Genomic DNA, 14,291 nt, shown 5'->3' on the forward strand with positions numbered 1-14,291 from the left:
CCATCACGGGGGGCGGAAACTGTGGACGAAAGATGGGGGAGGAAGAGACAAGAAGGCTCGAGTCCTATGGAGTCAATCACGTCACAACCTGTATTTTCCTTTTGACAAGACATAAATGAATCTTAGACATTTTTTTAGATGTATGTTCTTTGTGGTACTAGAGCCTCATGCGCGCTAAGCAAGTGCTCTACTGTTGGGCTGCAGCCCCAGTCTGAAGCCTCGAAGCCTGGTGTCTAATATATGGATGTTCCCTAAGGAAGACAAAAATGAGAAAGACAAAGAGACAAAGAAAGACAATGATGTGGAGAGAGAGAGAGAGAGAGAGAGAGAGAGAGAGAGAGAGAGAGAGAGGCAGGCAGAGACAGAGACAGAGACAGACACAGGGAGGCAGGAAGGGGCGAAGGAAGCACTGAAAGAGCTAGAAAAAGATGAAGGCGGAAGGAAAGATAAAGGAGCTAAGGGAGGGGAGAGGCGGAAGTGTGAAGGCAGCCATTTCCTCATAGACCCCCAAGTCTCTAGTCCCTACAGATTCCAGATTCTTTCCCCAATTTCAGAAACTTGAGGGAAGACCTTTCCTGGTGATGTCTTGAAAATTAGCCAGGGAAGCCAGCTGCAGAACCAATTGGCTCCAAACCCACTTGTCACAAGCAGGGAGGGGTGGGCCTGGCAGCCACTCTGACTCCAGCTCAGAATGCCCTACTGCTGTTGTTCCTTGGCAAGAAAGAGAAAGAAGGATGGAGGGGGAGGGGAGGGGAGGGAGAAGGGACAGAGAGAAGACTGGCTCCATTGCCAAAGCTCACTTGGATGGAATGTGAGTACAGATCCCAGCTCCCTCTCCAACAGGTGCAGGGGTTCCTGAGACCCCTTCAGTTGTAATAGGGGGCTGAGCCCTCAAAAATGGTGCAAAGTGCCTCCAGCATGCTGGTCACTTCCCAGTTCAGAGCTCACTGTGGCCACACCCAATTGCAGCCCTAAAAATGAGTGACCACTGCCCAGGTATACCAAAGACCTCTCTGGATCAGAGGAGTCAGTTTGTCAAGCACCCAGTATTGGCAGGTGTCCTGACAAGGGACCCACAGCTGTAATGTCGATCCTAGGAAGCTCTGAGGTCCACAGGCTGGTGGCTGGGCTCTTGGTGCAGATGCGACTGCCAAATTTCCATGAGGTGAACAGATACCTCGGAAGAAATTCAGGACACAGCAGAAAGAGAGTGCTCTGCAGGTCCCCTCTGGGAGTGAAGGCAGTGAGCCAGTTCATACAGGGGGGAGGTGGGGCTCAGGAACCAGTGCACTTTAATTAGGCTGCCATCATATCTTGCTTCACATACCTGCACACAGAGGCCACCAGAGGCATCCACCCCTTTTCCCCAGGAGCCTGACCACAAAGAACAGACTCCAGCTTTCAGTCCCCAGGATATCTATTTGAACATAAGTGACCAGCTTCACGGAACCGGGACTCAGGGTTGTGTGCCCTCAAAGCTGGCAGGCCTGGGCTTCCTGGAGAAGGCTGTTGAGAGCTGAGGCACCAGGACAACTCAGGTACTGTTCCAAGAGACAGACATTCTTCATAGCCTGGGACACTGTGTACTGGTGACTGCAGTACATGGACGCCAGAGTGTTACTTAAGTAAATTCTACAGGTATGCAGACAGCCAGAGGGAGGTGGGAAGAGTCCTCAGGAAGGGCAGGGTGGTCAGTGGTCTTGAGGTGTCAAGAGAGACAAAGGGACTTTAGAGGGCTGTTTGAGTCTCCCCATAGCTATGCTGTAACCCTAGCAGGCCAGCAGAGGCTAGACCCTTAGGCTAGGAACAGGAGGGAGGCACAGTTGAGAAGTACACACAGGGTGTGAATACTGTTGCCAGCCACCTCAGCACATAGTTTGGTCTCTGCTTTCCCTAGAGGGTTCAAGTTCAGTTATTTACACAGCTATATCACAGGCACCATCCCTGGAGGCAGTACAGGGTGCGAGGGACTCAGCTCAAAGCTTCAGCCTCTTCATCTATGCATTGGCTATGATGCTTAACAGGATAGTGGGGGTCTGCAGGTTGTAGACTTGGCCACTGAACATCCTACCTCAATTGGATTTCAGCTTCCTGGATTCCTTCTGCTCTGTCCACATAGCTAGTAGAAGCAGGAAGCCACCCAGGCCCATCTGGGGGACATCCCTAGAGAGCCCATCTGGAGCACATCCCTAGAGATTCCAGGGCATGTCTCATTTAGTAGAAGAAGGTACCAGGATTGATTAATGACTGCAAGGGCAAGGAGAAAGCGTAGCCCTTCCTGTCCACAAGCTTTCCCCACTGGCCAGGAGGTTGCTTGGGATTATCTGCAGCCCGGGTTAGAAGGGTCCCTGCGGGACACTTGTTACCAATGAGCTGCTGAAGAAAGGGAGTCTTCCACTCTAGAAGATTCTCCTTGTCCATGTCCCCTGAACCCCTCTGCTGGGTGAAATGTTTAAAGTTGCCTTCAGAGAACTTCCTTCTAGAGGCAAAGGAGAAGTTCTCAGTTTTGAGGCTTGTTCCTGCAGCCTTTGCCAGTCTCTCACCAGACCCCCACCTCCTGACCTCCCTGTGAGGTGTTGAGGAACTGAGCTAAGCCTGCAGTTTGGGGTGACTTTTGCAACAACATACCAGCTTCCCAGGACTGGCTGGCTTCTGCCAAACTTGCCTTAGGAGGGTGCTCAGGCTTGAGGTCAGCTGACCCACTTTCCTGTCCAGCCTACCACTGAGGACTCCTATCCCTGGGGCAGCCACTTAACCCCTGGCCCATGATGATACAGCTCTGAGGGTCAAAGGCCACCCACCTTGTACATGGCCCGAGGAGCTGACTTGTGAGAGAGGATCCCAGCAGGCAGTGGAGTGTTTCCAAGTTCAAGCCTATAGCTTTGCCTTCCTGCCTTGACACTTGGTCACAGACGTGGAGAGGAAAGGGCTCTGACATGGGTACCCACTTGCTTCAGGGGCTCAGAAGAGAAGTCTGTTACAGGGTTCTGCTTCAGTGTGTCCCCCTAGTGAACTAGTGTGACACATATTTCTGCCCTGACTTGCAAAGAGGAATGGCTGGGAAGTGTAACTGTCCTTGGTTAAGATGAGTGGATGAGGCCAGTTCTGAGCTAAGTACAGCTCTTTTAAGAGAAAGGGAGTACTAGGCTCATCTGGGGGTATATCCCAGATGAACCCGGCCCTAGCATCCAACTAGAAGCCAGCCCCAGGACCAGACAGGAGAGATTCAATGGCAACCAGAGTGTGGCCTCTCCAGGATCAATTTCATGAAGACAAGTGCTGAAAATCCTTGGAAGCTGTGTGAGGCAAAGGAGGGGCTCGTCTGAATTTCATAGGGTGGACAGCCCTTCTCACACCTTGGTCTTGGCCTTTGACATCTAGAGCAGACGAGGATGTGCGTCTGCTGTCTTAGCCATGCTATGTGTGCGGTTTCTCTATGAGCGCCCTAATAAGCTAACACAAATGAGTTTCAAGCTTAAGCTGCACCACTAACCAGCTGAGTGACCTTGGATGGCTCATTTCTCCTCTCTGAGCGTCACTCTCCGGACCTAACAATGCCGAAGCAGCACGTGGCCCCAGGGAACAAGGAGTGAGGTGCTGTGTGAGTCTGTAGAAAGTCCCTGTCCCTGGTGCTGGTGTGGGGGTGGCATGAGGGGAAATGGGGCATTATGAGTTTCCGGTGGCTCCCTTTGATGTGTACAACCACATCCGAGGGCACGTGAAACACTTTGAGCCAGGTCGGGGCAGAGGAGCCTCTGAGAAAGGCTGGCCCCGCAATTAGCTGGGGATTGGATTTCTCTTGGTTCCCCGGAGCCTTCCATCAGAGCACATTGCTGGGAGAGGGCCACAGGTCCTGGATTGCATAGCCCCTGTTCTCATGCCCACCCCTCTCCGTGGGACTCTGCTTAGTAAATATTAATTTGCCCTCAATTACTACTGACAGGCCGAGGAAGGCCTCTCCCTGCCCTTCCAGGGCCATGTCCTTCAAAGTTAGCACCAAGCAATTAGAACTAATAGTGTCTGCAGGCAGGGCCCATCTCCCAGAGGCTGTGGCCAGCTTGAGTCCAGATAGCCACCTCTCCTCCTAGAGAAGGCAAGAAAGCAATGTGGCCAGGTGCCTGGGGGAACCATGGATGATAAAGATCTACAGGGAGATCCAACCGGCGCACCTAAATAAGGGCCCAGTGCTGGAACAAGAGGGAAGTAACAAAAGTCTTTGATGGCACAGAGGGAGCCAGGGTACAGACCTCTCAGGGCCTCAGCTTCTTCAGCTGGTAGGAAGGTAATCAGGACCCGCCCTGGGTGGTTCCAATAGTTGGGTGATGTGGTGGTAGTGAGGTTTACCTGCTACGTGGCTCAGGACACAACAAAAGGCTGGGATGGGTTTACAGCAGAAGTGAGTGGGGTGTGCTTCGTAAAGCTCAGCACTGTGAGAGGAAGGACTGCTGTCACCTCTGCCCTTCCCTAGCCCTCCTAGTTCCCACAAGAGCATGAGTACCAGTTCCCAGGACAAAGCATGACACGTGTCCCACTGCTGTTTCTGCTTCACAGCTCGGGGGCTGGAATCCAGGGTCAGGGTGCTGGCTGGGCCCCTTACAGAAGGGTCTGTCCTGCACTGCAGGTGGACACACTGGCACCTTATCCTCATATCCTTGTGTACTGGACAGACTCTGGAGCCTCTTGCCTAGGGTGCTGATCCAGGCCAGGGCTCTATCTAGAGGCATTTCCTTCTATCTCGTTTGCATCTGCACCTTGGGAGATCCCTACCCCAACAGGCACAAAACATAAGGAGCCAGAAGTATCTGAGTGAACTCCAGGGTACTGATCCTGCAGTGGGAGGAGAGAGGCAGCGGGTTACTACCCCTGACCTTCTCGAGCAATTGTGATCTCTGTGCATTCAGTGTTGACACAATCAGGAATGTTGGTGCCCATGGTGAATATGGCACCTGTCAAACAGGACTTGACTTTCCCGTGATGAAGATCATCTAGGTTGAGGGCCAGACCAGTCAACTGGGGGAAAAGAGAAGGAAGGAGTTTTCCCATGGCCTGTGGGAAACGAAGTGTGCTGTGCTGCGCTGCTCTCCCACAGCTTAGGGTCTGTAGAGACTAGGCCAGAGTGGATAAGGTTCTACGCCTCATAAGGAGAGGAGCGAGACTCGAGCATGTGGAGGAGGGCATGAAGAGGTAGGGCAGGGGCTTGAAGGGCATGGCCACAAGCCTGGGGACCCCCAGGAGTGGGAAGAGCAGAGGACCCTCCTCTGCAGGGTTTAGAGGGAATGTAGCCCTGTCAATGCCTGAATCTCACACTCTGGGCCTCTGGCCTATGTGAGTGGCTGTCTGAAACCCCAGTTTACTGTCAGTTATAACAAATGTCACCAAGACTTTGTTATGATTAATCCTCAGTGTCCACTTGACTAGATTTAGAATCACCAAAGGGTGGCAGCTCTGGCGGTGTCTGTGATCCTGAATGTGGAACCACAGGCTTGGGACCACACTGGCACTAACATTCATCTTCTCTCCTCCCGACTGTGGCCACAGCGTGGTCATCTGCCTCAAGCTCCTTTCCTCCTGACTAGCCTGCCAGGATGGACTGTACCCTCAAGCCGGGAGTCAAAAGAAACATTTCATTCCTGAAGTTGACTCTTGCCAAGTATGAGAAAAGTCACTAATATAGGCTGACCCAGGGCCTGAACCCAGAGAAATGTCTCTCAAAACACCTTTGGGGCTAAGGGGAGAGGTCAAACCTTTTCCCTCCTGCTCCCGACTGCAGGCCCCAAGACCTGGCCTGACAGGTGCTCACTATGCCTGGGACTTGGGTATCTGCTAGATGAACATGGATATGGGGGACACATGCTGAATTCATGATTGAAACAGAAGGATGGCTCCAGCAAAGAGCAAACTAGGGCATGGGATAACCAGCTATAACCAGCGGAAGCCTCCAACCACTAAAGAAGTACATTTGACTATTGGTTCCACTTTGCAGACTAGAACATCAAGGGCACATGTCCTGAATGTAGCCTAAGAATTGATGTAGTCGTAAAGTTTTAACCCTACTTCTGAGCGTCCTCAACATCTCCTTCTCAGAGCTAATAGACAGCCACCTAACTCTGAAGAATGAATATATAGCTGCCTACCTCTCAGAGAACTAACACGCATAACAGCTCATCTGTAACCCCGTGTGTCCTGTGTTTTACACATGACCCTGGAATTGCACTACCCTTTTCTTTATTTCTATCTTTCTTGTTACCTTTATTTGCACACATTTCTCGTGAGCATCCCCTCATCGGGCTGGTCCAAGTTCCCTATTGAGACACAACTTGCCAAGTCTGGCACAGCTTGGTTCTGGAAACTTGACTAGAGTGATAAGGGAATGAAGAGAGGATAGACACACCGACACACATTCAGGAAAGCTGGAGTCAGGTGGGCTGGCCTTCCTCTGATAGAACATCAACCATGAAACAACCCTGGACCTCAGCAGATTTATTCTATACAGCACAAAAGGAGGGGGAGCTAGTCTCTAAAGAAGGCCTCTATAGGGGAGCAGACTCAGGCTGCAGTCACCGGAAGCTGCAGTTGCTACTTTTGCACACACTGGTCGATCTTTAGTAAACCACATTAGTGCCTGTACCAGAGGAAGGCTTTGCTGTGTGTGTCACTGAGACTCACCAGAAGGAAAGCTTTACCAGTTCCTATGGGTCTGAGGCCTTTTGGTCCTTGTCACTAATACACGTTCACTCAGGATTCCATCCATGCCTCACAGTGACCCAGAGCTTCCACAGCTCCCCGAAAATTTTGACAAAGCAAAACCAAAAAATGTGTGGAGTTTTGATTTGTGTACACAGCCTACCAGAAAAGCGTGGGAGAATTTTCCCAAAGCCTCACACGACAGTGCAAATTTCAGGCTTTTCTGACTTGGTGGTCATTCTCACGAGCAGTGAATGTTGCCTGCGCAGTGTGAAAAGCCACAACACATAAGTGGATGACCATGTTTAATAAAATGTTACTTATGCAAATAGGCAGCCAGTGTAAATGACCACTGTTCACCAACCCTAGGTGTCCATCAACCGAAGGGAAAGACACAGTGTAACAATCCCGAGTGCCCCCATCCAGGAACGTGGTACAGATGGCCATTTCTGTAGATCCTCTTCCATTTCACTCAGCAATGATTTGAGTTTCTCTGTAGTGTTGTCACAAAATCGTCATTATTTTCTATTCCTTCAAATGGTACTTATAATTACCACCTTATTTCAATTTTAATTTTAAAAACCTCAACTTGTGAGATGGCAAAGACAGTTTAAGAGTAAGGACTCTTATTACTAAATCTAATAACCTGAGTTTGATCTCCAGAACCTACATGGTAGAAGGATAGAGTCAATTCCTGCACATTGTCCTCTGACATGGGTCACCACATACACAAAATCAACCAACCAACCAATCAATCAATCAGTCAATGTTTTTAGATTAGGGAATGGATAGATGTCTCAGTTGTTAAGAGCTCTTTTGGAGGACTTGGATTTAGTTCCCAGCACCCAACCATTGTGGGCAGCTCACAAACACCTAGAATTCAAGCTCCAGGGAATCTGATGCTCTGCTATGGTCTCAGCAGGCACTGCACCCAAGGCACAAACAGACACACACAATTAAAAGAGGGTATTTTTAAAGAAACTATTTTCTTGAAATATCTAAATGAAAGGAAAAAGACTCTTAAACTTAAAAGCTATTGGCAATACGGAGAAATTTCTGTTGAGCACTGAGAACTGGTTTTGCAGCCCAAAGCCTGATGCGATGTGCTTGTTAAGTCTAATGGACCTTTAAAGATTCCTTCTAACTGAGTGAAGTCAGGTGACATCCTGTGACATGCTGAGCATTGTCAACTGCAACCCAGCAGTGACAGCCATATGTTCACCATAAAACTTGGTTGCATAATTGTTTTCTTGAGCTTGATTTAATCTTGTGTTTGGTTCATGTCTTTAAATGGGAGAAATCCAGGGATCATGTAGCCAATCAGAGTCCTCATCTAGAGACGGGGGAGATGGCTCAGTCATTAAGTGCTTGCATGTGAACATACAGACCAAGGTTTGACATCTCAGAAATCATATTTATAGGCATGGTGGGTGTGCTGATAAGCCCAGTGCTGGGAAGGCAGAAACGAAAGTCCCTTCAGAGCTTGCTGGCTGTCCAGTCAAACAACTAGTAAGCTCCAGATTCAGTGAGAGATGCTGTCTCATGTAAGGCCAACCTCTGACCTCCATGTCACACACATGCACACGCACACGCACATCATCTAGAAGGTGCCTTGGAAACAAAGTTTCAAAGTCATCTGCTGCCTCTCTACCTCACTGGAATGTGTGATACTTCTGTGGTCTGTGCTAGCCTAGCATTAATTCTTCTTATTCTTAAACGGAAACTCAGATGTAAATGAGTTCATGCCAGCACCTGGGACCCACAGGCCAGTACCCAGTTTATCCCACTTGCTGGGTCTCTCTTCTCATTGGAATAAATGTGCCAGCTCTACCTTATGCAGTGTGACAGATACACAAATTGGTTCCCAATGCCTCCATCAAAGCTGACAATGTGCAAACCCCAGTCCTTGTCATTTGATGATTTCAGGAGCCACTCACCTTTAGTTTCCAAGTTCAAACAAACTGGTTCAGGGAACAAAATCAACTAAATGTCTCCACTGGGGATGGGACAGGCTGTGGCAACAGCTGCTCCAGTCAGGAAACAGGAGAGCTACAGAATTCCATCCCCCCAACCCCCGGCCCCAGTGCACGGAACCACCAACAGCAGTCTTCCCCTCCCCTCTGCAAGACACACCAAGCCTCTTGGACTGGACATGGGAAGATCCATGCAAATATCTGGGTCCAGTTGGTCCATGACATTGGCCTATGGTAGCAGTTATTGCTTGGGGGAAAGAATTCACCTAAGGTACTAGAAAGTGTTCCCATCTCCCAGGGTGTTGAAGCACAGGAACACCGACACTAGATGCCCTGAGCCTGCAGGGAATGTTCCCTGTCCCAAAGATTGGCCTCTCCTTTCTCTTTGTCACAAGAAAATTCCCTAAAAGGAGCCCCAGCTAGGGCTCAGCCTGGAAGTTCAGGCAGAGAGTGAGTCTAGACACACTCACTGGAGGCATCATGATCTGAAGTAGCTGTGTTTCTAGAAGGATCTGTCACTCAGTGGAGATATTTGAGTAGGTGACTGAAACCAGGAAGAGATGGTGCCTACAAACTCATTCAGCTGACTGGAGGGATCTGAGAAGCAAGCTGACCACACCTGCATTTTTTATTGCTTAAAGATTTATCTGCTTTCATTTTATGTGTTGGATGTTTTGTCTGCATGTGTGTCTGTTTACTGTGTACATGCAGTGCTCACAGAAGCTAGAAGAAAGCATCATAGCCCCTGTAACTGGAGTTATAGACTGTGGTTAGCAGCCACCTGGGTGCTGGGAATCTGGAATACCAGCCAGTGCTCTTAACTGCTGAGCCATCTCTCCATCCATACAGCATTATTTTAGGTTTATTCATTTTATTTTATGTGTATGAGTGTTTTGCTTGCATGGATGTCTGGAAACCAAGCGTATGCCCAGGTGTATGTCAGTGTATGTCAGAAGAGGGCATCATATCTGATAGAAATGAAGTTACAGGAAGTTGTGAGCCACTATGTATGTGCCAGGACCCAGACTCATGTCTACTGCAAGAGCAGCCAGTACTCCTAGCTTCTGAGTTACCTTTCCAGTCTCACATAATTCTTGCCTTAATTCCTTAAAATTCCAATGGTTCTTTACCACAGAACTGGCAATAAAGCTAGTCTTACCTCCTAGTATATAGGAAACAATAAATATTTGCTGCGGGAATACATGAGGGAAAATAAACACTCTAAAATGCTAGAAACCAGAAATGCAACTGTGCTGGTCATACCTGGGTGGAGGCACAGCCTCTGAGACCCTCAGCTAGCTTCATCCTTATGCTGACTCATGGGAGTTCCACCTGTCCCCAAATCCCTGTGCTGACTGAGCATGTCAGGAACACAGGCCTCCCCTCTTTATATGTGAAAGCCTGGCCCAAAGTAGGGCTTGAGCAAGCAGCTGGCCCTCACATTCAGTCCCACACCACATTAGATCACAGATGGGCTTACATGTATGAACGAAATGTTTTCCTGAGAAATTAATATTTTTAGAAGCATTCTTGACCCAAATCTTTATTACATGGAACACAATAAAATAACATCAACAAATATACAAATATTTAATATATTGGTTATGAATGATAAATTTATAATAAATTATATTATATAATATATAATGAATTATATCATATAAAATTATATTATACATATATATTTATATAGTATATATCTATTCCATATAGATTTTTATATATTTCCCTCTAGTTTACTATTTTCTTATATTTTAGAATATTATTTGTAATATTATTATGTACATTTATGTATAAGTGTATTGGTTGATCGATTGATAAACTTACTATTTTTTTTCTAGTACTGGTGATTGAAATCAGGGTCATACAAATGCTAGGGAAGTGCTCTACCTCTGACCCATAAGTGGATTTATATAGCATATTATATTATTTTACTAGACATTTAATAATGTCTTTATATGTTATATGTCCTATATAATATCCATGCATATGACATATGAAATGGTATATGAATATAGACTATATAGTTTTCTACCTTCTAGCAGAAATCTTGTGATTCTGGGAGCTTCTGCTTGTCTAATGCATTGACTGGACGGTCTCTCACATGGAACTTGAAATAGCCTCTGACTGTGCTTCCTAGACAGGAGCATTGTATGTGTAAGTTCAAAGTAGAAAGCTAGCCATGGTGACCATCATCAGCATGTCCACCCGACCAGACTCTGTTTTAGCAATCCTGTCTGCAGAGCTGGGCTACCCTGAGTGGCTCGTCCTTGGAAACAGGGTGGGGGCAGATGCTCCTCCACACTGACTAGAAATGCCATTATTCTTACGAGGATGTCTAGATTAACAGGTGCCTCAGTCAGAGCGAACAAACACCCACGCAGGTGGATACGAACAACAGTTCACTATACACAGAAACTAGAGACCAAGAGAGAGGGCTTTAAATCCACAGAGCCACAGCAGGCTTCAGCCCAGACCACAGCCAAGAGGGAAAGATGGACAGACACATGCAGCAGCCAGTTAATCAGTGCGCGAGACGAAACAGACACAGTAGCTCACCGTTTGAAGGTTCCAGCTCAGAGCTGGAAGGCCCTGTTGCTTTAAGGGGCATGTGGGGGGAGTGTACATGGTGGGAAGAGCTCATGGCTCATCAAAGTGCTCACTGCGTGGTTGAGAAAACAAAAACAGAAAAGGAAGACACTCCCCCCCCCCCAATTCCTTCAAGGGCTCTCTACCAACCACCTAAACTTCCTGCCAGGTCCTATCACGGAGGCTCCTTCAGTTTCCAGCAACGACACTCTGAGCATCAGTCTTTAACACATGGGCTATTTGTAGGGATATTTAAGACTCAAACTGTAGTAGGCTGCGACCAGCAGGGCTGTCTAACAAGGGCATATTATTTACAAGTATCTGCTGGGGACCACTGGTCCTTCCAGGTCTGCCCAGTGGTCAGGCAGCATAGGAAAACAAACCTGCACTCGGGATGCACAGTCCTGCATATTTCTAGGGTGAGATGTCAAGAGAGTCTCCAGCAGGGAGGACAGTGCCAGAGCTGAGGGAGGGGCTGCCGGGCACTTTCCTGGCCAGTTCGGTGGTTCCCATCTCTAGACAGAGCCAGCGATCAGGTGTCGGTGCATGCAGGGTTAGGTCCACAGTGGGTGCTCCCACATGCCCCAGGTGTATTGGACAGGCCTCGTGGCAGGCTGTCTGGAGAGCTGAGCAAGAGCAGGCCAGGCTGGAGCGAGCTAAACCTTAATGAGAGCCAGGTGGGGCCACACCTCGTCTGCTGGGCGGCACCTCCTGGCTTTGATCAGTGATAAGGCCTGCATGTTCCCAGGACCCCTGCCCTCCCCATAACTACTCTGCCCTGGCCACCACTTCCCCCTTCAAAGCCAGCTCTCATCACTAGCCACAGATCGGACAGGGAGAGATCAGAGCTAAGGGGGAGGGATCATTTCCCTGTGACCCACTCCCAGGGTGACTACAAAATACCCCCACATGCCCCAGATATGCAGGCAGGCTACCCTCAGCCTGGGCACCTCAAAGTAGCCAATACCATTGAGTCTTGAGGGAAAAGACCACCCCCACCCCCGTTTTGTCTTTGTTACTTTTGTTCATTTGAAAGTTTGCTCTGTGGTGGGAGCTCTTTGGTGAACGCTTCCCAGGGAGCGGCAGAGGCTCCTCCGCTCCAAGGCTCTATAGGGCAGTGGTTTGGTGTGTGGGGGGGAATAGAGTCTGAGCAGGTCTCTACCTGGGGTGAATAGGATGTGTGAGCCTGGAACTCTGTCCCAGGTGGGGGCATATGGGGATGTGTATTTGTGGAGCGCCTGGCAGCCCCTCCCCTTGGCCCTGGCACTGTCCTCCTGGCTGGGACTCTCTTGACATCTCTCACCCTAGAAATATGCAGGACTGTGTGGCCCCAAGTGCAGGTTTGTTTTCCTATATCTAAATAAGGCTTCCACAGTTCTCAGAAAGTCCATTCTTGGGGATAGTGAGATGACTTGGCAGGTAAAGACCATCAGGTTTTGATTCCTGGGACCCACATGGTGGAAGGAAAGAGCTAACTCCTGCAAAGCTGTCCTCTGACCTACACACACACACACACACACACACACACACACACACACACACAAAATAAATAAATAAATGCAATAAAATAAAAGAAACTCCTGTCATCTAGGTGGTGGGGAGGAGATGGCCATGTACCCGTCCTTGCCCCACAGACCACTGCTGAGGTGTCTGGGACAGAGCAACTTCAGTGGAGTCTTCCTCCGCTGTATGGTTTTACGGCCCAATTCATTAGCAGCATGGTCAGTTCTGGCCAGGGCAGCAGGCTGCTTCTGAGAGCTTAACCAACCAATTTGTCCAGGGGACAGAAATGAATGGCTTCCTTAATGAGCAGCTGTCTGGGAGCCGCGCCCACTCCACCGTGGCATTAGTGGCAATTGGACTGTTATTAATTTATATTCTGCCTCTTAAAGGAGAATCTATACTGTCAAGGCCATGGGGGAACACCTTGTTCATTTGCTTTCCAAATCTGTCTAAATTATTCAGGCCAGCTAATGAATTTGTCGTGGCCCACACTCCTACAGCGTCTAGACGGAATCCAGAATGTCAGCAGTCACATCCATCCTGCAGCCTGGCCCAACACCACCCACTGCACAGAATCATGCAGCTTCATTCAGAGGCCGGTTTTCAGGCTGGGAGCAAAGCGCTGTATTTCCAGAGTGGAGACCGTATGAGCGCATCTGGCTGATACTGCTGGAAGAAGCTTCTGGGGAGTTGAATTCTGTGGTTCTTTGGTAGAATGTTTAGAGAACAAAAAAGCAGGCAGAGTGAGCCAGCGCCACCATTGGGATCCAAAGAAAACAAGCAGTACTTGGCTCCTAGGTGCTCACTGCCTGAGATGCTTGGTTGCTTGTGGCCCCTCTCACATCAAACCACAGGCAACTATGGGTGCTGAACTCTGGGACTCAGATGGCAAGAGAGTACAGTTGTGAACTCAGGAAGCACAGGCCCAAGACCATGCTCAGCTTCTCTGAGGTATGCAGCAACTTCCTAGATGTGGTAAAGGGGCAAGGATAGCCAGGCAGGACTCTCAAGCTTGAGGACCACACCTCTGCAGTAGCTGGAGGACAGGCTGTTCTCTTCCATCTAAGGCCAGGAGAGATGAAGGTCTCAACGGTGCCTCTCATGATAAAGGGTTGAATCCAGGACCTCAGTGTATGACTACATCTGGAGACAGAACCTAGGCAGGGGTGACTTAGTAACAACAATGTCTTGACCGCAGACTTCAGCCTCTGGACTATGAGACTTTAACTGGTGGTTGATGATGCTCAGGTCTGACATATGTGTTATGCATGCGCTATGTACTATGATGCATCATAACAGCTGAGTCGGTTCACTAGGGATGGGAAGCCCAGAGCCCAGTGTGTGTGTGTGTGTGTGTGTGTGTGTGTGTGTGTGTGTGTGTGTGTTCATAACCAAGTACATGCTCTGCTTATCCCCCAACACCCAATGTCTCAGCTACAGCCCTTAAGGGTCAAACAGACTAAAGTTCAAGGGATGTGCTCTGGGCCTGTTCTGACACCCTCCCTCTACACAGATGAGCCTGGGGCTCCAGGCTGGCGAGAC

This window comes from Grammomys surdaster, unplaced genomic scaffold (assembly GCF_004785775.1).
Source record: "Grammomys surdaster isolate TR1022 unplaced genomic scaffold, NIH_TR_1.0 126187, whole genome shotgun sequence".
Classification (NCBI taxonomy): domain Eukaryota; kingdom Metazoa; phylum Chordata; class Mammalia; order Rodentia; family Muridae; genus Grammomys; species Grammomys surdaster.